Source organism: Saccostrea echinata, unplaced genomic scaffold, assembly GCF_033153115.1.
Source record: "Saccostrea echinata isolate AGI-Se365-2 ecotype Australia unplaced genomic scaffold, CSIRO_AGI_Sech_v1 ptg000054l, whole genome shotgun sequence".
Lineage (NCBI taxonomy): Eukaryota > Metazoa > Mollusca > Bivalvia > Ostreida > Ostreidae > Saccostrea > Saccostrea echinata.
In genome coordinates, this window is record NW_026889803.1 from 36,260,016 (window position 1) to 36,281,740 (window position 21,725).

Consider the following 21,725-nt stretch of genomic DNA (forward strand, 5'->3'; position numbering starts at 1 on the left):
CTCCGGGATATACCGTATAGACATACGAATGGAAACAACCATTGCCAGTTGACAACACGTCGTCGATATATCCAAATGCCGAGCCAAAGGCCACAGCAAGCGTTCTCCCCTTTTCACGTACAAGACCCCGAACAAATTCTGCTTCATATGAATACAAAAATAGGTCCGCCAACAACGGGGCGCAACTGGCACCCACCTCAACTTCTGTCATTCTTATTGATTGTATTTTTTTGTTGTGTTTATTCTTTGAAAATCTTTTCCTCTGCTCCTGGGTATTAGCTGATAAACTAAGTACATAGTTATGATGAGGAAGAGTGCCTCTTCCAAAATGGTGAATTTCATGGCCCCTGGATCAGGTTCCGGAGTAAGGGCGGGACTCTAATGATTATATAGTGAAAATGCACGAATTCTTTGAAAATCATCTCCTTTGCTCATGGGTATTAACGAAACGTACTAAATGCATAACTATGATGAAAAAAGGTACTTCTTCCAAGATTGTGAATTTTATGGCACAAGGGTTAGGGGTTTTGGTATTTGGACAAGGCTCTATTGAGTAAACAACAGAAATGCATTTAATACTTTAAAAATATTCTCCTCTGTCCCCGACTATTAAGAGAACAGACTAAATGCAATAATATAAATGTAAATGTATAAATATAAGTAAAAGTGCCTTTTCTTTGTTCCTGGGTATCTAGGAGGCAGAGTACAAAATTGTAATAAGTGAAGCAAATGAGTTACTTTCCTTTGCTAAATTTTAATCAAGAAATTTTTCTATTTAATTTAATTAACAGATTATTTGATTGAATGGGAATACAAGAAGGAATGCTTTATATATAGAAAGAAAATAAAAATGAAATTTTGGTTTAAACTAGCAAAGCATGCTCAAAGTCGAATTCTTGCTTGGAAAGCAATATAAAAGATTGACAAAATTATTTATATAGTAAAGGGCCTGTTGTATTTAGTATGTATACACCGGGGTTTCCACTGGGGTGTTTGATGACAGAAGAGTTATGGTCAGATAAATTTATGAAGATCAGAGTTTAGATTGCTAGAGTCTATATGAAGTTGCTAGTGCTGGTAGCAAGTGTTACCAAGTGGCAAGCAGCTAAGTTGTTTGTATAACCAAAGAGGCATCACCTCGAGTAAATATACAGGCATTAGAGATTTCTCTCTGAGAACTTAATTGTAGCACTAGGCAAGAAACAAAAACAATATCTGTATATATTGAACACCTTACACACTAGGCAAATGTCCACTGTATTTGTATATTTTCCATTCATTGTCATCCCTGTAAGAGTTGCGAAGACAAAGTACGGGTCTCACTTGTTACAATAAGTAAGGGTATTTTTACCAGATTTTTGAAATTCTTGGCCAAAATAGTTTCATTTATCAGTTAATTTTGTTTTATGTCGAACGAGGTCACGTGGTTACTGGCCCTGGCGGTCGTGTTTTTCTAGTGGAGATCTTTAGACCAATTTTTGAGCTTATTTGCAATTTACTGGTACCGGAAACTTGCCCGGTTTCTTATTTTCAACACTGTTGAAGGTTGGATTGTAAACGAAGGAAATATTTGTGTTGTCTTTAGAAATTCATTATTTCCTTTGTCTCCTTTTTGTGATACAATGGTGCGAACACGTAAGGAATCCAGGGGGATCCGCACCCATGAGTACGATTCACCAAAACAATCACGGGCACCCGACATAATGGAAAGCCAGCCGTTTCCCTCTAGTGGATTTGGACATTTAAATCCGTTTCAAGCGACGGCAACCTTTGCCCCTGGCATGGAACCGTTAACTATAACAGAGCCTTACAAAACTTTGGCCAAATTATCCCAAGATGTTGGAGACATAAAGGCAGATTTGTGGGAGAAGGATGGCTTGGATGACAAAATTCAATGTGTGGCCGGGACTCAGGAAGAAACTATTTCAGATGTGGAGCTTTTAAAAACTGAAAATGAAAAGCTTAGAAAAGACATAGAAATGCTGAAGTCAGTAGTTATTAAACTAGACAGAAAAGTTCAACAACAAGAAGCAGAAATAACGGATCTAAAAGGGAGATCAATGAAATTTAACATTCTTGTACACAATCTAGAGGAAGAAAGCGGGGAGGTCTTGAGAACAAAAATTCCCCACCTCATAAATGAGCATTTGGGAGTGGAGGGTGTTGAGTTTTCTAACATTCATAGAAATGGTGATTCAAAATCCGGAAAGCCACGCACCATTACTGGAAGGCTTATAAAAATCGAGTAAAAAGATGAGATACTGAAACAACAAAAGGTCAAGAAGGACGCTGGAGAGGAACTACCCTTTTACATTACACCCCAATCACCCCCTCAGGTTAATGAAACCCGTAAAAAAAACTTATAGAACTGAATAACAAGTACTGGCAGGACAACGTCAAAACTCGAGTTATCGGTGACAAACTTGTTTTCCCAAATGGAACAGTTTATAAGGACAAAGTTTCAACTCCAAATGCAGAGGAACTTCTGCAGATGGACAGTAAGGAGCTTGAGAAAATTGAGGGAATTACGACCATAGGATCTGACACTCACTCTGATGGGGGAAACCAATTCAGTGCTGCTGCGGTTGATGTAAACGCGTATGCAAAGGTGAGAAACTTCTACAAAAAAATTTCGATTGATCCGGTATATGGGCGTGCTAACCATAATATTTTGATTTATCGCTTCAAAGACAATAACGGGGTCCTCCACGAAGGATATTGTGATGACGGTGAGTTCGGAGCGGGGCGCAAGATGCTGGGAGTATTGAAAGATTAGAACCGTATCGATGTGGCGATTGTGATATCAAGGATGATGGGTAGACATCTCGGCCCAAAACGTTTCCAAATTATGGAAAACACCATGATGGAAGCTTTAAATAAACTTGTATAAATGTTCAAGTTTATCAACAGTAACTTGCAGTACTGTCTGGGTAATTTATAACACTGCACTTCATTTATTTTTTTTTCAGGGTTATATCTATAATTGCCAATACTACTGTATGTATGCAGTGTGGGAAGTAATTGCTCTTTTTTTTGAACATTGGACATGCCTTGTAATTTTAGGCATGAACATAAAAATGTGTTTTTTTCCTGATATTTACTTAGTTAATCGTTTCCGGTTTTTTGATTTGAGGTTTATGCAGCCAATACACATTTCCGGTAACAAACTTTCGACATGGGCTAAAAGTAAAAGGTACGTGTATGTAAATATAGAGAGACTCCATTTATTACAAAATAAGAAAGCTCTCTTTGGTCTTTAGATATTTCACTGGGGATCTTTTTTGCCATGTCCTTTTTTCTCTTTGTATATACATCCATTTTATTTTTGACGCAAAACCATTTGCCTCTTTTGTCATTATTTACAGGTGTGTGCGAAAGTATGATTGTGTATGAAAGTGCTGTGACTGTATGAATGTGTGTGTGTGTGGTGCAAAAAATCCTTTGTATACTGTTTTTGTAGACATTTATATGCATATATGTATGTATACAATGGACAAATAAAAAAAAAATTGTTTTATGTCTTCTAATGCTTAAAGGCAAGCTCACCGCAGCTAGTTTTTGCTAATTTTGTACAAGTCAAACGAAACACTTTCATAGAGATGAATAATGTCATTTATTAAAATGACGGTATGAACATTAACAATTTAACACACAAGAGGGGGATCAGATTCACAAGTTTTGGTTATCAGTTACGTAAAATATGATAATGTCTGATCCCCCAAAAATTACTAGAAAAAAGTACCTGTAAAACAAGACAATCAAAACATCAAAAGAAAAAGCAAAAAGATGGCACATATATCTTTGTAAATAACCCGCGGACATGTACCACCACACTATAGGCTAAGAAAAAAAAAATAAAATCCACACAGCACAAACTGCTCTTTGCAACACGTTGTTGTTTCCTATTCTTTTGAAAGAAATCCAAGGCACGTCTAGCTTAGTTAAACAATCATAGTATCTCCAAAATAGACGTGCCTCGTGTAAGCAGTGGTCAGCGTGCGGGTATCAAAATACAACTGAATGACTCGCTGAGCTGACCACGTGTCCTTACACCATCATTGGCTAGAAACTATTAATACATCAGCCAAGGCGTGGATCTAAGAAATTTCACAATTTACAAACATAAAATCCTACTAAAAAGCTCTAAATAAATTACCGCATTAAATACATAAATACAATTATTATTCTAATAATTGTTGTTTTATACTTCAATACATTTTTTACAGTGTTATATTATACTCTGGTGACCGTTAAGGCTCTTGGGCCCTTTGTTTTATTATTGAGTTTTATTTTTTAAATTTGACAAGACCAAGTAATAAACAAGTATATCTGAGAGATAAATCTCAATAATCCTTAAAGTTTTCAATTCTATATTCCCTCCAGCAAAGGACTTCTGGGAAATTTCGGGGGGGGGGGGGGAAACAAACAAACAAAAAAAAACAAAAAAAAAAAAAAACAAGGCTACATGCTAATAAAAATAAAGTCGGTAGGCAGGATTCAATTTTTTTTTCTCATAAAGTCGAAGTACAAAAATATTCGACCACTTATGAAGCTCCCTTAATCTTACTATTTTTTTTCCCAGAATTATCCATTTATCCAACATTATTTACATTTGCAAATATTTTTCTTAGATGAACCTATTGAAGAGAAAATATGTTCAATTCTGTATGAACTTATTTGGGGGTCAGAGGTCATGGCATGACCGAATCACACAGCGCGATGATATCTGTCTACATATTTCTGTCACGGTGACACTGGTTTCGGAACTTCTAACCCGTTAAAGCGATGAAAAAGATAAAATTATTGGAACATATGTTTTTCTTCGTTCAACAAATGATCATTTGTTCTTTCTTCGATGCGAAGAAAGCCTAAAATCACGCTTACCTTTTTAACCCGAAATCCCTCTGAAGGTATGTAAACGGAAGACGATAGCACCGCTTTTGACTTCATATATAAAGAACTCATACAATAATAGTAAGATTATTGTCAGTAGCGATCATTGTTTTGCATTAGGAACAGATATTTCCTGAACTGGACTGCTGAACATCAATGTAAGTATTCAAATGTTGGAGCGAGGCGAACTCTCAAGACCAAACAGCTTCTAGGTCATTGCGCGTCACAACGTAGCAATACGGCGGGCCGTTCGTGTAATAAATGCAGTTCTTTTCAGAATATTTGTCTCAAATGTGAATAAAAGTAATAAACAACAATGTTAAAAAGTTCACTGGGAAATGAACTTGGTTGGTACGTGATCAAATCTTCTGAGAAGCCCTTCGGGCTTCACAGGATTTGATCACGTGACCAACCAAGTTCATTTCCCAGAGAACTTTTTAACATTGTTGTTTATTTCTTAAATAGGGAATTATGATGTATGAAAATTCTGTTTAAAGGAAAGCATATGGATGTGCAATTACCGGATTACATATTTAAAAAGGGGAAAAGGGGTAGGATTGGCACAAAACTTTAAGTCATTCGGATAATCTTATACTAAAATACTTATTCTTAAGCACAGTTATTATTTTTCTAAGAAATACGTTTACCCTTTCTGAATAGGTTTTCCTAAAGTTGTATGTTGTGTGGACGGAACTTTGGTTATTTAAATGAGATACGTGTCCCAAACAGAATGAAGCAGAGTTTATTTGTCGAAATTGAGCATTACGCTATCATCCAGGTAAATAATTTAAAAGATACTTTTATTTTCATATTTAAATTAAGAAAAAAAAAATATTTACCGATAATTGTATGAAACAGCATCAAAAACGTTTCACTGTTTACACTATGCACTTTAACATTCGGGTAATAATATAATGATGGATGAAAATATATACTTATATTATTAACATTCATTAATGGACAAAACATTTGCAGATAACATGTCATGCAAATTTTCGTTTTGTAAATTGTGTTGCCAAATGGCCAGGGAGTGTTCACGACTCCAGAGTTTTTAAGGAGTCCTCCCTCGCAAGACTGATTGAGACTGGTAAGATATAGATAGAACAAAAATGTAATATATATTCAACATCGGAAAAGTCTAATTCATAGTAATTTTTAAATAATAATGTTAATAACGCATTAATACTCAGTATAAATTTGTAGGTGTCAGAACTGGCATCATCCTTGGTGATTTAGGTTATGCCCTGAAAAATGAAAGAAAAGGTGAGCAAGCTCACATACCCCACGCTTCCCCAAAACTCGACAATGCAACACGTACTGAATAGCACAGTGCATTTTAAATACACAGTATTATTGAAAAAGGGACATTACTTGCAAATAATCATCACATCAAAACTTCTTGCATATAAGGACATTCAAATCATTGTATGTTACAAATTGAATTGGGCTGAAGTTTCTAGATAAATAATGGAATCAAAATTTTGGTAATATATAAATCTATACATTATGTCTAAAATACCTACAAAGTTTCAGGAAATTCAGTGCAGGAGTTATGCTGACAAACTGTTATTTAAATTCCTCAGTGATTTCGATTTGTTAATGAGTGCAAGTCCATATCCAACACATGACACCTTACACATTTAAATAATTGATGGAAACAAAATTATGATGTAGTCATATGAATTTGTTTATATACTGTACTTATGACATTATTTAAGGCAAAGCACCAATTTGAAGGGGGGGGGGGAGAACTATCCAAGATTCAAGATTTTGTGTGTGTGTCAAATCATTAATATTTTGATCTCAAAATCAATAGGGGTCTTTTAAGGGCATAAAATATTTCACATAAAATGTCATTAAAAAGGCTGATTCCAGTGGATTTCCTTATTACCTAGCTGGAAAGTTTCTTCAATAATAGGCAAAACTCTTAGGGCAAAAAAAAGGAGTCGAAATTTCCTGGAAATATTCACATCTACACACTGTGTCCTAAATATCTGCAAGGTTTGATGAAATTCTGTGCGGCGGTTTAAGAGGAGTTGCGCTGAAAAACTGTTCATATCTATATTCAAGATATGGCCAAAAATCTAAGTTGAAAAGTGCCGAAATTCCCAGAAAAATAAAGGAATCGGAATTTCCTGGTAATATGCACATCTACACATCGTGTCCTCAGTATCTGCAAAGTTTGACGAAATTCTGTGCAGCGGTTTAGGAGGAGTTGCGCTGACAAAAAAAATTAGGACTGACGGAGTCACGGACTGACTGACGGGTCAAAAACATTATACCCCCTCCCCCCCCCCCCCCAACTAGTTGCGTGGGGTATAAATATCCTTTGGTTCCTTATTTGACCGCCAAGAATAGGACAGAGGAAAAGTTCAACACTACTCTGTGCCGAACAAGAGTAACAATAGAGCAAACATTCGGTGTTCTGAAAAGAAGATTCCCTTGCCTTCAGTTGGGTAAGAATAAATTTTTTTTTATCTTATCCTGATTATGTGAATTATATATTATATGTAAATATCATTGATCTCGTTTCAAATGAGTTATTTCCAGAATCTGCTGCATCAGAATTTAAAAATGAAAAATCATTTTAGGTCTACGCGTTGAGCCAGACAAGTTCTGTACAATTGTCATTGCATGCGTTGTACTGCATAACATAGACACAGAGAGGCACGATATAGTTGACATACCTATACTAATGCCTGCTGTAAGAGGTCAAAAGGAAGGGAATGTTAATAATAAACAAGAGGCCCAAGGGCATAAACGGTCATCTGAGTATAATACAACAATTTAGAGGATCCATAGAGTATAAAATGAACTGAAAGGTGAAGCTTTGTTGCCCAAAAGCAAGAAAAAAAGGGTGATCAGGATCAACAAAATAATTAGTCTAGTGTTCATTAATAGTACCTAAATTAGGTTCTAATATGTTCCCCATTTATCACTCTCACCAGACAGTATATAAACAAACTTATAATCAGTGCTTCTGTACTCTTTTAATTCCTTGTTGAAATCTCTTACATTGGCCTCCCTTGGTCTTTGATGAACATTTCATAAGACAAGTTATTTTTGTCTCATTTTTATTTATCTGTTACTTACAAGTCTACCTGATCATTAAATCTATGAAAGTACTTTTTGTATTATACAATAAAAATTCTTGCATAATTCTCTTATTCTATTAACCTTTCAAGTACATTATTTACAGTGATTAATTATCACAAGTAAATGGCAAAGGGAAATAACTGCTCTCAGTAGAATACAAATTAATAGAGCCCTGGCCTGGACCAGAACACTTGACCAAATGGTTCTGATGTTCAAAAATCTGGTAAAAATACCCTTCCTTATTAAAACTTTTACTCTTTTTGCCTTTGATATGCCCAGGTACAGAGAAGATTTTTAAAGCATTAATGCTATTTCACTATATAATAAATAGAGCCCCACCCTAATATCAGAACCTCTGATCCAGGGGTCATGAAATTCACAATTTTGGAAGAGGCATCCTTGCTTATCATAACCATGTATTTGTTTAAATAATACCCAGGAGAAGAGAAGAAGATTTTCAAAGAAATAATGCACTTTCACTATATGATCTATATAGCCCTGCCCTAGCACCAGAACCCCTGACCCTGGGGCTATGAATTTCACAATTTCGGTAGAGTCACCCTTGCTTATCATAACTATGTATTTAAGAGCCCTCTATACACTGCACACTAGAGAGTTCTGATTTTGTTGTATGTTTATGCAGATAGAGTGATCTGCTCTTTGATCAAGAATAAATTAAATTGAAATTGACAGTTTATTACTTAATTTGTGATCAAATCAAGCATTCATAACACTTTAATAGGCCAAGATGAATAGATGGAACACTTCATTTGCAGGTATTTTTCCCACGTAAACAACAGTGATTTATGTTCATCAGTACTTCATCGTCTTTGAACATTTTTCCCGGGGGTAAATGCAAGGCACCCTTTATTGAAAATGTGATAGATAAGCTCAATATATACACCTTTACACACTATAATTTTCTCAATGTCCAAAAAATATCTTCCTCTAGTGTATAGAGGGTCCTTAATTTGTTTAAATAATACCCAGGAGTAGAGAAGATTTTCAAAGAAATAATGCACTTTCACTATATGATCTATATAGCCCCACCCTAGCACCAGAACCCCTGACCCTGGGGCTATGAATTTCACAATTTTGGTAGAGTCACTCTTGCTTATCATAACTATGTATTCAATTTGTTTCAATAATACCCAGGAGTAGAGAAGAAGATTTTCAAAGAAATAATGCACTTTCACTATATGATCTATATAGCCCCACCCTAGCACCAGATCCCCGGACCCTGGGGTCATGAATTTCACAATTTTGGTAATCACCCTTGCTTATCATAACTATGTATTCAATTTGTTTCAATAATACCCAGGAGTAGAGAAGATGATTTTTTAAGAAATAATGCACTTTCACTATATGATCTATATAGCCCTGCCCTAGCACCAGAACCCCTGAACATGGGCTGTGAATTTCACAATTTTGGTAGAGTCACTCTTGCTTATCACAACTATGTATTCAATTTGTTTCAATAATATCCAGGAGTAGAGAAGAAGATTTTCAAAGAAATAATACACTTTCACTATATGATCTATTTTAGGAATGACACTAATTCTTGGCCAAATTATTCGAGGATAATCTGGTTTGGGTCAGTTTACGCTTTATAATCCGCGAAGCGGATTATAAAACAGCCTAAACTGACCCAAACCAGGTTATCCTCGAATAATTTGGCCAAAAATTAGAGTCATTCCTTATAATTTAATTCTAAAATCATTAAACAACTCTGGGTGTAAAATTTCGTTGCTTTTTATTAGTTCAAATTTGCCGCTCAATAATACAACCATAGTAAAGGAAGTGATGAGAAGCGAGGGGAGGTAAAAACTGATACATAGTCCTAGCAGCCATTTTTTTTGTTTACATGTGGTAAGATTCGAGTTACTGTTTGAAGTTAAAGGTACATTTATTAAATCTGGAATTTTCCATGAATCCCGAGGACTGGAAATGAGAGGATTGCATGGATACAGACGATTCAGCTGGTTGTCAGGGGGGTGTGTCCCCATACCAAACCAGGTTATACAAAAATAATTTGTGTTCCTTTTTGGATATTAACCAATCAGAGGCTAGAATACAAACAAAATTGAATTATATACATGTAGCCCCACCCTAGCACCAGATCCCCAGACCCTGGGGTCATGAATTTCTCAATTTTGGTAGTCACCCTTGCTTATCATAACTATGTATTCAATTTGTTTCAATAATACCCAGGAGTAGAGAAGATTTTTTAAGAAATAATGCACTTTCACTATATGATCTATATAGCCCTGCCCTAGCACCAGAACCCCTGACCCTGGGGCTATGAATTTCACAATTTTGGTAGAGTCACCCTTGCTTATGATAACTATGTATTCAATTTGTTTCAATAATACCCAGGAGTAGAGAAGAAGATTTTCAAAGAAATAATGCACTTTCACTATATGATCTATATAGCCCCACCCTAGCACCAGATCCCCGGACCCTGGGGTCATGAATTTCACAATTTTGGTAATCACCCTTGCTTATCATAACTATGTATTCAATTTGTTTCAATAATACCCAGGAGTAGAGAAGATGATTTTTTAAGAAATAATGCACTTTCACTATATGATCTATATAGCCCTGCCCTAGCACCAGAACCCCTGAACATGGGCTATGAATTTCACAATTTTGGTAGAGTCACTCTTGCTTATCACAACTATGTATTCAATTTGTTTCAATAATATCCAGGAGTAGAGAAGGAGATTTTCAAAGAAATAATGCACTTTCACTATATGATCTATTTTAGGAATGACACTAATTCTTGGCCAAATTATTCGAGGATAATCTGGTTTGGGTCAGTTTACGCTTTATAATCCGCGAAGCGGATTATAAAACAGCCTAAACTGACCCAAACCAGGTTATCCTCGAATAATTTGGCCAAAAATTAGAGTCATTCCTTATAATTTAATTCTAAAATCATTAAACAACTCTGGGTGTAAAATTTCGTTGCTTTTTATTAGTTCAAATTTGCCGCTCAATAATACAACCATAGTAAAGGAAGTGATGAGAAGCGAGGGGAGGTAAAAACTGATACATAGTCCTAGCAGCCATTTTTTTTGTTTACATGTGGTAAGATTCGAGTTACTGTTTGAAGTTAAAGGTACATTTATTAAATCTGGAATTTTCCATGAATCCCGAGGACTGGAAATGAGAGGATTGCATGGATACAGACGATTCAGCTGGTTGTCAGGGGGGTGTGTCCCCATACCAAACCAGGTTATACAAAAATAATTTGTGTTCCTTTTTGGATATTAACCAATCAGAGGCTAGAATACAAACAAAATTGAATTATATACATGTAGCCCCACCCTAGCACCAGATCCCCGGACCCTGGGGTCATGAATTTCACAATTTTGGTAGTCACCCTTGCTTATCATAACTATGTATTCAATTTGTTTCAATAATACCCAGGAGTAGAGAAGATTTTTTAAGAAATAATGCACTTTCACTATATGATCTATATAGCCCTGCCCTAGCACCAGAACCCCTGACCCTGGGGCTATGAATTTCACAATTTTGGTAGAGTCACCCTTGCTTATGATAACTATGTATTCAATTTGTTTCAATAATACCCAGGAGTAGAGAAGAAGATTTTCAAAGAAATAATGCACTTTCACTATATGATCTATATAGCTCCGCCCTAGTACCAGAACCCCTGACCCTGTGGCCATGAATTTCACAATTTCGGTAGAGGGCTCATTGCTTATTACAATCATGCCAACAGTTTGACTGCTTGATGTCCAGGAGTAAAGAAGATTTTTAAAGATTGTATTAATTTTGATGGTTTTGGTCCCACCCCTCAGGCCCCGGGGGGGGGGGGGGCAACGAATTTCACAAGTTTTGTTCCTCTTCACCCATAGATGCTATATGCCAAAATTGGTTGAAATTGGTTTGCTGGTTCCAGAGAAGAAGCTGAAAATGTTCAAATGTTTAATTACGACTGACGAACGACGACGGACGAAAAGAGATAGCAACAGGTCACCTGAGTGACTCAGGTGACCTAAAAAGACGAGTAATGATTTTTTTTTTCCAGGTATTCTTCCAAAGAAAGAGACTGAGTAATATTTTCTTTAGATATTTATTGATATTCTCCCAAGCAACTACGCAGCACTTCTATCTCCTTTAGCACATTTCTCGTAATGACACCATCAGGTACAGCACTAGGTCAGTGTCCCCGACCCTCTTCGGAACACCGGGCAAATCTCAGATGATCCTGGTTCTGGTACATTTACATAAAAAAAGTGACAACTTTCACTTCCAAAGACGATCGTACAGTATGCATAAAGGACGGCCACTTGTGAAAGCTATGGTAGTGGTAACAACAACAGGTAATTATGTAACTGTTGTTGGGCCACAACTGTCTGAACAAAAACAACGATGATGCCATATTAACGCACATGCTCATAATATTCAAGATAATAAGAACTAGGTACATGAAAACGATATGTTTGTCGTTGTCAGAGGTTTTAGGGACACCCTGGGACTTTTGGATGAGATTAGTCTCAAAGCTGAAATCCCCAGCTTTGTTAAAAAGGGCAGCAAACTCAACAGAAGAGGCAAACACAAGTCGGCTTGTGACCAAGATGTGTAATGATAAAATCGAGTAAAATTAATCACTTCGTTAATTTCGATCGAGGGCTAACGTTAAATTTTGACCAAATATCTCTATTTCTCTGATATAACATGTTTGATTTTTCAGTAAATTGTTACGATGGTAAGCTAGTTCATACACCAATAATGATTCACTCTGTTATACCATTTTTGTGTAGATGTAAAAAAAAAAAAAAAGACGTGAAATGAAAACGGTATCCATCGTTTTGAAGCATTTAAAATCAATGGAGACAAATAATTGATCAGCATTGAATGTCCTTGATATTACATTAACTGCAATTAAAGATATTCAGAACTAAATAGATCATATATTATTTATTTTACAAAAGCGTAAAAACAAAAAAAAGGGAGAACATTTCAAGAATGTAGGCATATATGGAGTGATTGGAGAAGGAACATTTACTTCTTATTTTAAGTGTTAGATTCAAACGAGGATAAAGCCTCCAGATCACGAAGCAAACGCCCTACCACTAGGCTACCCTGCCCGGTAATAATATGGTGACTAACTTGGAAACCCCTTTTATTTTGCATAGATGGACTTTCTATAACCTGTCATTAAACAAAAACAATAAAAATGAAGCCTTAATTACGTTATGATGAAGAAAAGCTTGAATGTAAAATGGTACTACCGTTTAGAGATGTGGAAAGCTCCGTTGTCCTCTCTTATCAAAATTCTGTTAATACACATTGTTAAATATTCTCTATCAAGTCTACAAAGACAACGAACAGTAATCAAAGTCAAGATCTGAAGTCCGGGAGAAATATGTAAAATGGTACCAGTGTAACCGTTTAGAGATGTGGAAAGCTCCGTTGTCCTCTCTTTTCAAAATTCTGTTAAATATTCTCTCTCACGTCAAAAGAGGAAAAATGTAAACAATGTACAGAAATGGACTTATTTGTTTTAATGAAGTACTTAAGGTTATAATTTCTCTGTTCAGTCATAAAGTGTTGCTGCTTTAAAGCTTATTTTCAAAAAAGGTTATACTATTTCATAACTAATATGCAACAAATTTTTGCTCAACTTGCGGGGCAAAGTTGGTCAAAAAAGACATTTCATCTCGATCAATGAATAAAAAACATTTATAGTTATCTCATCAAAATTTATCTTTCCTGTCACAGTATCGTTTGTGAATGACCTTATTTTTGAATAATGTTCGAACTGCATTCTCTGTTTGCTTTTCAAGTACTAGAAATTATATGTGCAACATTTCTATTAAGGTTTTGTCAGCGTCCTTACCCTACATGCAAGTTCTAGAGTAGAGGTCATATCAACCGCTATAAACCAAGACTCAGACCTATGTCGAGTTTGACATTGAAATGCTTGCCTCTTTCAAAGTCAAAGCAGGGATAACCAATCTCTGTTCTCCTTCAGAATAAGATTAATTGGTTTATTTTAGTTTTCATACTTTTAAATTAAGTATCTTTCTTTGTCGGTCTCAATGGACAACAGTAAAATACCGAAAGAAACAAAAGAAAGCCTCGGATATTATGGGACCCCCCCCCCCCCCCAGAAAATTCATTCTCAGGAATTTTTTCTTTAATTTTCATGACTTTTTTTTAATTTCATGAATTTAACAACATTTGGATGAATCATAGAAAACCTATATTTCTATTTTGAAAGAATTAAATCGTATCATTAAATTTTCTTGATACTACAGAGCGTATTAAGGTTTTCCATCCCTAATAGGACCTAATTCTCTCTCCTTAAATATCCATCAAGTATATAATACTCTGATATTAATTCAAAGCATTTTACAGTATAAAAGGATTTACCAAGAGAAAGTTTCAAGAATGTAATTAACTAAGCAGTAATTAATTAACAAAAATTGCATTGAAGCAATTTTTTAAAAATAAAAATTCAAATAAGAATATCAATAAATACTGTAGTGGAAAGATGCTTTAAATCATTAGAAATGTAATGACAATTGAAAACAATTTTTTCTTAACCGTCAACCTGAAATGAATCATCTGGAAAAAGTCAGCTTTGATGGACTTTTTTCGGGAATGCAAAACAGAAAGGCAACAAACCACCGATTTTAAAGAATGTTTATTAAATCTTAAGATACAACTATGATCTCAGGTACTTGCTATAACTATTAAATGTCATGCAGAGCTTCAGTGACAAATAAATTACCTATTGACAAGTATAAAATACGGCTGTTAAACAAATCCACAATATATACAAACCTTCACATTTTACATTGTTTATAACAACGTCAGCCGAATTTATTTTTTACCTCCATAGAAAAAAATCATGCATGATTGTTCTGTTTATTATGCTACATATACCCATTGTCAACAAATTAAATTTACTTGCTCACTTAAATAATGATGATCTCTGTATTTTTTTTATAGTATCAAGACTTCATTGAATACTAAATGGTATCCACTGGCGGAAATCCTCCATAACTTTGGTGTTGATTTTTAGATTAAACTGTTTCTCCATCAGAATATAGTGCAACCTGCAAAATTGCCACGGTTTACATTACATAGGGCTTTACTCATCTATTTTGAGGAAAAAATATTATTAAAACAAAATATCCCTTTTATAATGCCATAATTAATAGCTTCAGTGTTTGATTAAGTTGACATTAAAAAAAATGAATGCAACGGGGAGACTTCAGCTTACCTGAGGTCATGTTTAAAATAATGTTTGTTTGCTCTCTTCAGACTCAGGATAACAAAATTCGGTGGGTAGAAAGACGGGATGTTTTTCCCAGAAATGTTCAACATCAATGCTGATTGTTCAAAATCTACAAAACCCTTGGAAGATCTCACTGCGACAATTCGGCGAAGCAGTGGCGCTATCTAGTGATTAACTAGAATTGCGCTCCTTTCAACTCCATTTTTTATCTAATTAAATAACGGAATATATACGTGCTACGGCAAAACAGCGAAGTGAAACATGTTGACAAAGAAAAATTTACGATACTTTTAAAGTCAAATTAAGAGATACCCGAGAAAAAGGCAATAACTGGTTGTTGTTGTTTTTTTTTTTTATCAGATCCTGATGTTTTGTTGGGACCCGTACGAACGTTGCGATTTGATCAGCTACTCGTAGCTGTAGTCAATCATAGAAAATTGCGTATTACCGAATTTTCGTAATGAAGTGAAAGAAAAAGGATGAAAATCAAAGTATGTCATCCCTCATTTACTCATGGGGTATATTTCACACATTAAGCACGTGGGAAATAGTGAAGTGTATGCGTCTCATCGCATCATACCTATGTGTTTTAGCTCCCTTGATCCACAAATAGCAAAATACTGGTCAATATACAATATACGTACTATGCTTTTCACAGAGAAAGTCGTAAGGAATGTTATGTGAATTTTTATATAATTAAATAGTAACATGTCTACACTCGATAGATCAAAGAAAAAAAGAGAATTATACCAGTTATATTCAGACAAGGATACGAACCTTGGAACAAAGATATGAAATATGCAACAATCACAACGCTGAGCAAACCTCGATCAACAGCACGGTGTGTCATCCCGATTAAGTGGTCTATGAAACCGCCTTACGTTCGTACAGTAGGTCCGAAACATTGTTTGGGGCAAATAAGCCCTAAAAACAGATACTGGAAAAGGAAACGTGTGGAAAATCTGTTGAAAATAATACTTCTCGAAGTTGCAAGATTTTTTAAAATTGTGCATGAATCGTGCCTCTGAAAGACCAGATGGTGTCAAAACAACAATCGACTAGAGAAAAGATGCAAACATCTAAGAACTGTTTCTTTGATACAAGTCGAAACAAACTGTGCGTAGAATGCAAAAAGAACAGAAGACGTCCTGCAGCAGAGTGGATAAATGAAGGACCTTCAATGGCAACATTAAAGTCAAAAATCCGAGATAGAGATGTTGAAATCTTGATGACACTTCTAGATATTAGAGGTTTAACAAGTTAAACAAACATCAATAATAAAATTAATAAGCAGTGTAAAGAAGCAGTATTGAACTTAAAGAACATTGAAATCAGGTCTGCAGAGGAAGTAGCAGCCTGTCTAGGAAAAGGACAAGAAATTTTTCGCTAAAAGTTGGCAAATATTTCGTTCTAGAGAGGACTTGAGCTCGTTTGCATTCGGAAGAATTGCACAGTTGATTCTTTTGCACCCACAGCTTTTACGAAACTGTGTTTAGATACTTCGTCAGTCAACATAACTTTGTTTAGCAATGTATGTTTCGACTTGAATTTTTTTTTTCGAGGACACTATGGGTGAAAAAGAATGATAGGTCACTGAAAAGATAAGAGTATGTCATATACACATGCTATAAGCACTATGTGGTGGATTGCACAATATATATTCAGATTCTTAGAAATCTGAAAAAAGAATGACAAAACTCCTATTCTATTCCGTTCACTCTCCTTGATTTCGTGGATTTGTGACGCAAATTTAACTTCACAAACGTCATAAGAAAAGAAATGACGTCAATGTTTACGTATGGTCTAAGGCCTTAACCAAGAGTGTATATGCAAATGTAGGCCTATTAATACATAGAGTTAAAAGTAAGTCTTCAGCAACACTTGGTTCAAAAAGACGTTATGACTGTCCTTATCGTTTATTCACAAGTTATCATCAAATCTGTTTAGGAGACAACATGCAACTTGACACTGGTCTATAGAGCGGACGGAATATGCTAATCTACCATTGCCAATGTACTACTGGACTGACTTTATGCTATTTGCAGTTGTCAACACTTAACTTAATTTTCAGTTTTAAAATATAATAGTTTTACATTTATTTTATTGCAGACATTACAGTTTACAATTTTGATATTACATTATAAATAATTTACTTCACATATTTGAAATGTCAGATGGCGACTGGACTTTTCTTCTTCCTATGATAAAGCACAATAAAGTCCTTGAGTCTAAATTTATTCCTTTCCTTCCAGAAATCATTACTTGTATACAACCATGACCATAGATTTCAGGGAATACATTTTTATTAAGTTGAAGTTACATATCTAGTTTTCATTATTCCCATTTAATTGTGTTGTCCGCCTGTAAATTTTCCCATTACTTTAACCAACTGTTGTTTTCCTACCAACAAGTGATAGAGGAATCCAATACCAGGAAGGTAGACCTTGAGAATCATTCAGATTTATGACTGAATCTTGTGTTTTTGATGGTAGGATAGGTGCTTCATTGGAACGTAGTTGTCTCGAGGAGGAATATGTTGCAACAGGGGATCCTATCCTTGGATCTTGTTCCAGTTCATTAGAATGAGGAGTAGTTTGACCTTGTTTGTGAAATTGTTCCTGAACATTATCTTTCTCTTGCTGAGATGGTTACCTTAAATAATGTTTTGTCCCTTTCTGTCAGAATTCTTGATTGTGGGCCTTACACTTGTTGCATGACGTTACCATTTGAAGATATTTCTTTTTCAATATGTAAATTCTTCAGAGAGAACTAGGAAGATTTTTCACATTCAACATTTACAGAAATGATGCAGACTAAAGCAGAAATTATTATATTTAAACATGGGGACCTTTCCTTATCTTGGACGTAATTTTCCATTCTTTCCTTTATACCTTGAATCTTTGCAGTATTCTCTTCAACGGTGTACTGATGGCCTTGTCTTTAACAAATTCAATTTTTTTTTTCATCTAAAGGAGTTGTACAGGTATCTCTAATCAGTAAGTACTTGACCTTGAGTTATGTTTACAAGTATTCCCATCTCCAAAGTCATGGAAATTGCAAGTAAGTTGGTGTCTACTCAAATCTAAACACAGTTCTTTTTACATTTAGTGTATCGGTGTATTTCAGGACATCTCTGTGCATTTACAATAATGGTATACAACTTGTTTTGAGAAGTAAGTGAAAGGGTGTTTTATTAATCTGACAAACTGCAGAATCGCATATATCAAATCTACTTTGGTGACAATCAGAGGTCTTGATATTTTCTTCACAAGGTATGCTAAATTTCTGGGTTGTCAAAATTTTGAAGTACAAATGATTCTCGATCTGCAGTAGCCTTTTAAAAAACATCTATCAAATGGGACCGGTCACGGTAGCCTAGTAGTAGGGCGCTCGCTTCATGATCGGGAGGTCCGGGTTCAGTTCTCGTTCGCTGCGCCGCGTCAAACCCTAGGACGTGGAAAAAACATAGATAGGGACTGTTCCTTTGTCAAATGTCACGGGTCTTTTGGATGAGACCTTAAAAACCGAGGTCCCGTGTCACGGTAGGCATTGGCACGAGAAAGAAACCTCACTGTTCGATGGCCCTGAGTGCCGAGTATGGGTCTAAATTTAAAGCCTTTCACCGGCATACGGTGACGTCTCTATATGAATGAAAAATTCCCGAATAGGAGTTAAACAATACACACTCAATCCATCCAAAGGTTTCTTTTTCCCTCAAAGAAGGTTGTTATAATTGATTATGAAAACTTTTCAGAAACTTATTAATATTAACTTCAGAATATTCACAATTTTTAACACATTGCCTACTTCTCGCATCTAAATAAATAAAAGTCATTAACATATTTTATTAAAGCAGATTTATCTCGGACTGTTATTTGAACCAAAACTCTGAAGACGTATTATACAGTGTTTCAGACTCAGTTTCCATCCCAACACTTTATAAACAAAACATCTCTGCTTGCTGGTGCGTGTCTTTTATACGTTGTTGAATTTTTAAACGCCTGTTTTTGTGATATGCCAAATACAAAGAAAATGTAATTCGTCATTTTTAGCTGCATTCCATACAGCATTGTCATCGTCTGTCACTAAAATATTTAAGAAAATTCTTGTGTAATCTTGTCAAGTACATTGCTAAGCACTTAAAAGGATTTTTTTTCTTCCTATCTGTCAATGCCAACTTTAAATATATCTCGCACATATTTATTAAATTTATGTATAATCAAAGAATGACAGATTTAGACAAATAATTTGAAGTGCATGTACTTTGTATAAACATTTTCCAATAAAATATGTACATGTAGCTTCCTCCATTAAACTACGTGTAATGCTCACGGGTAGCTGAAATTAATCGCTAACCTATTAAGCTCTCAAGTAGCATTTGTAAGATTTTAAATTTGCAGAAAATTAACAGTTTATAATAAATAATCAAGATTAATTAAAAAAACTAGTATATTAATAAAAGTCTTCTACTTTTTCTTCTGTAATTTCTCCATCCAATAGGTTAACGAGGCAGATCCCTCCCACTTCTTTAATCTCAAATCGTCTTTGCCCTCTCTTATGATTTCAAATTGATCCAACTCCTTACTCTTATGTGGGACATACCACTTGTGATGTTTCTTCACGTCGTTCTCCTTCATGGAAACAAAATCACAGACAGCACAACACTATATGGCACTTGTCTCTTCTCCACGTGTTTAAGGTTTTGCCAAAGGTCAAGATGTCCAAAAATTTATTTTTACAATAGCTCAAAAACTATGTGGTTTATAAAGTTAAAACTTTCACAGTTTATAAATATATCATTGATTAACAGATAGAAAGTATCACTTGATAACAAATACTTAAAAAAATATTTATCGAGAAAAACTCTTTAAAAAAATGCATATATTTTTTTAAAATACACTAATAAATTCCGTACTTTTAGTGAAAGCCATCATTGCAGAAACAATGTATCTTTATCAATGAAGGGCAAGTTGGACTTCGATAGCCTCTGGAAAGTTGTTTTACCTGTTTATTTTGTCCAAATGTTAAGATTTGAAACCGAAAGTACATTGCAAATGGCGGATTTTAAAGGGGTCTTGTCTTTATACATGCCATACTTTCAATAACAGCCTTTCAGAGACCATTCACGTCCAACTTGCCCTTCATTGATAAACATATATTATTTCTGCAATGATGGTTTTCACTAAAAGCACAGAATTAAACAGGTGCATTTTTTTTTAAATATGCCAATTTTTTTTTATTTTTTTTTTCTCCAAAAATTTTTTTTTTAAATATTTGTTTTCAAGTGATACTTTCTGTTAATCAATGATATATTTATAAACTGTAAAAGTTTTAACTTTATACCTCACATGGTTTTGGAGCTATTGTAAAATTAAATTTTTGGACATGTTGACCTTTGGCAAAACCTTAAGCAAGCCGTGTCTTTCTATTGAAAAGAGGGTACAGTGTTAGCTTTATTGTGAAAAATGTTTTCAAAAAGGCTTGAAACTGGCTTAAATATTACTTGATTATATGACTGTGGTTAATCAGGAAAGAATATGACATGAAAGAGTACCATTCTGGAATTATGACGTAATTAATTTGATGCATTTCTCCATTTCAAAGCAATATGAACTGCATTTTTGAGAATTTTATTTTGCTGTTAAAATGTGTTATTATGATAAATTTGTATGTAATTTAAACCTTTTTGATCAGTTAGACAAATAAAGCATCAAATTGCTTCAGAATAAAGGATTTTGTACAATAAAATATATAGTGATATATAAGAAATCAATATTGTACAGGACGACAATAATTATTATTATACTTTCATGTTAAATACTAATATCTGATTGGTTTACACGCATTTAACAATCCGTAATGTTACCCTCAGCGTTAGCAACACACTTAACAACGGGTAACATTACGAAAATATCACATGCGTTCAAATCATGCGCGTACGGTTCACCGTAGAATTCTCAAAGCGTCAGTTGTGCGTTTGAAAGAAGCCGAATAAACGACGTCAATAAAAGCTTGCGTCCGATGTAGCTTACTTGAAAACAACAAACGACAGACGAAACATCCTTGCGAATGCAAACTTTAGACGATAAAGGACTTTTTGAGTAGCAAACAAACAATAAAAAGGTTGGTAAATCTTTTCCGAAGCTTTCTTATTGAGAAAAATAGAAGCGGGGAGTCTGAAAGCTTTCTAAGCGTGAACTCAACGATCTCCGAATTTTTCTTTTGACATCCGAAATCAATAAGACATTCAGTATAATAAAATAAATAGTGCACGTTTTTGAGGGTAACAGTTGAAATTGACACCCCAAGGAAAACCATTGTCAACCTCCGCTGACGCGTCGGTTGACAATGGTTTTCCTTGGGGTGTCAATTTCAACTGTTACCCTCAAAAACGTGCACTATTTATATAATGTTGCCTCAATCAAAACTTATAAATAGTTTTTCTATTGCAAATATAAAC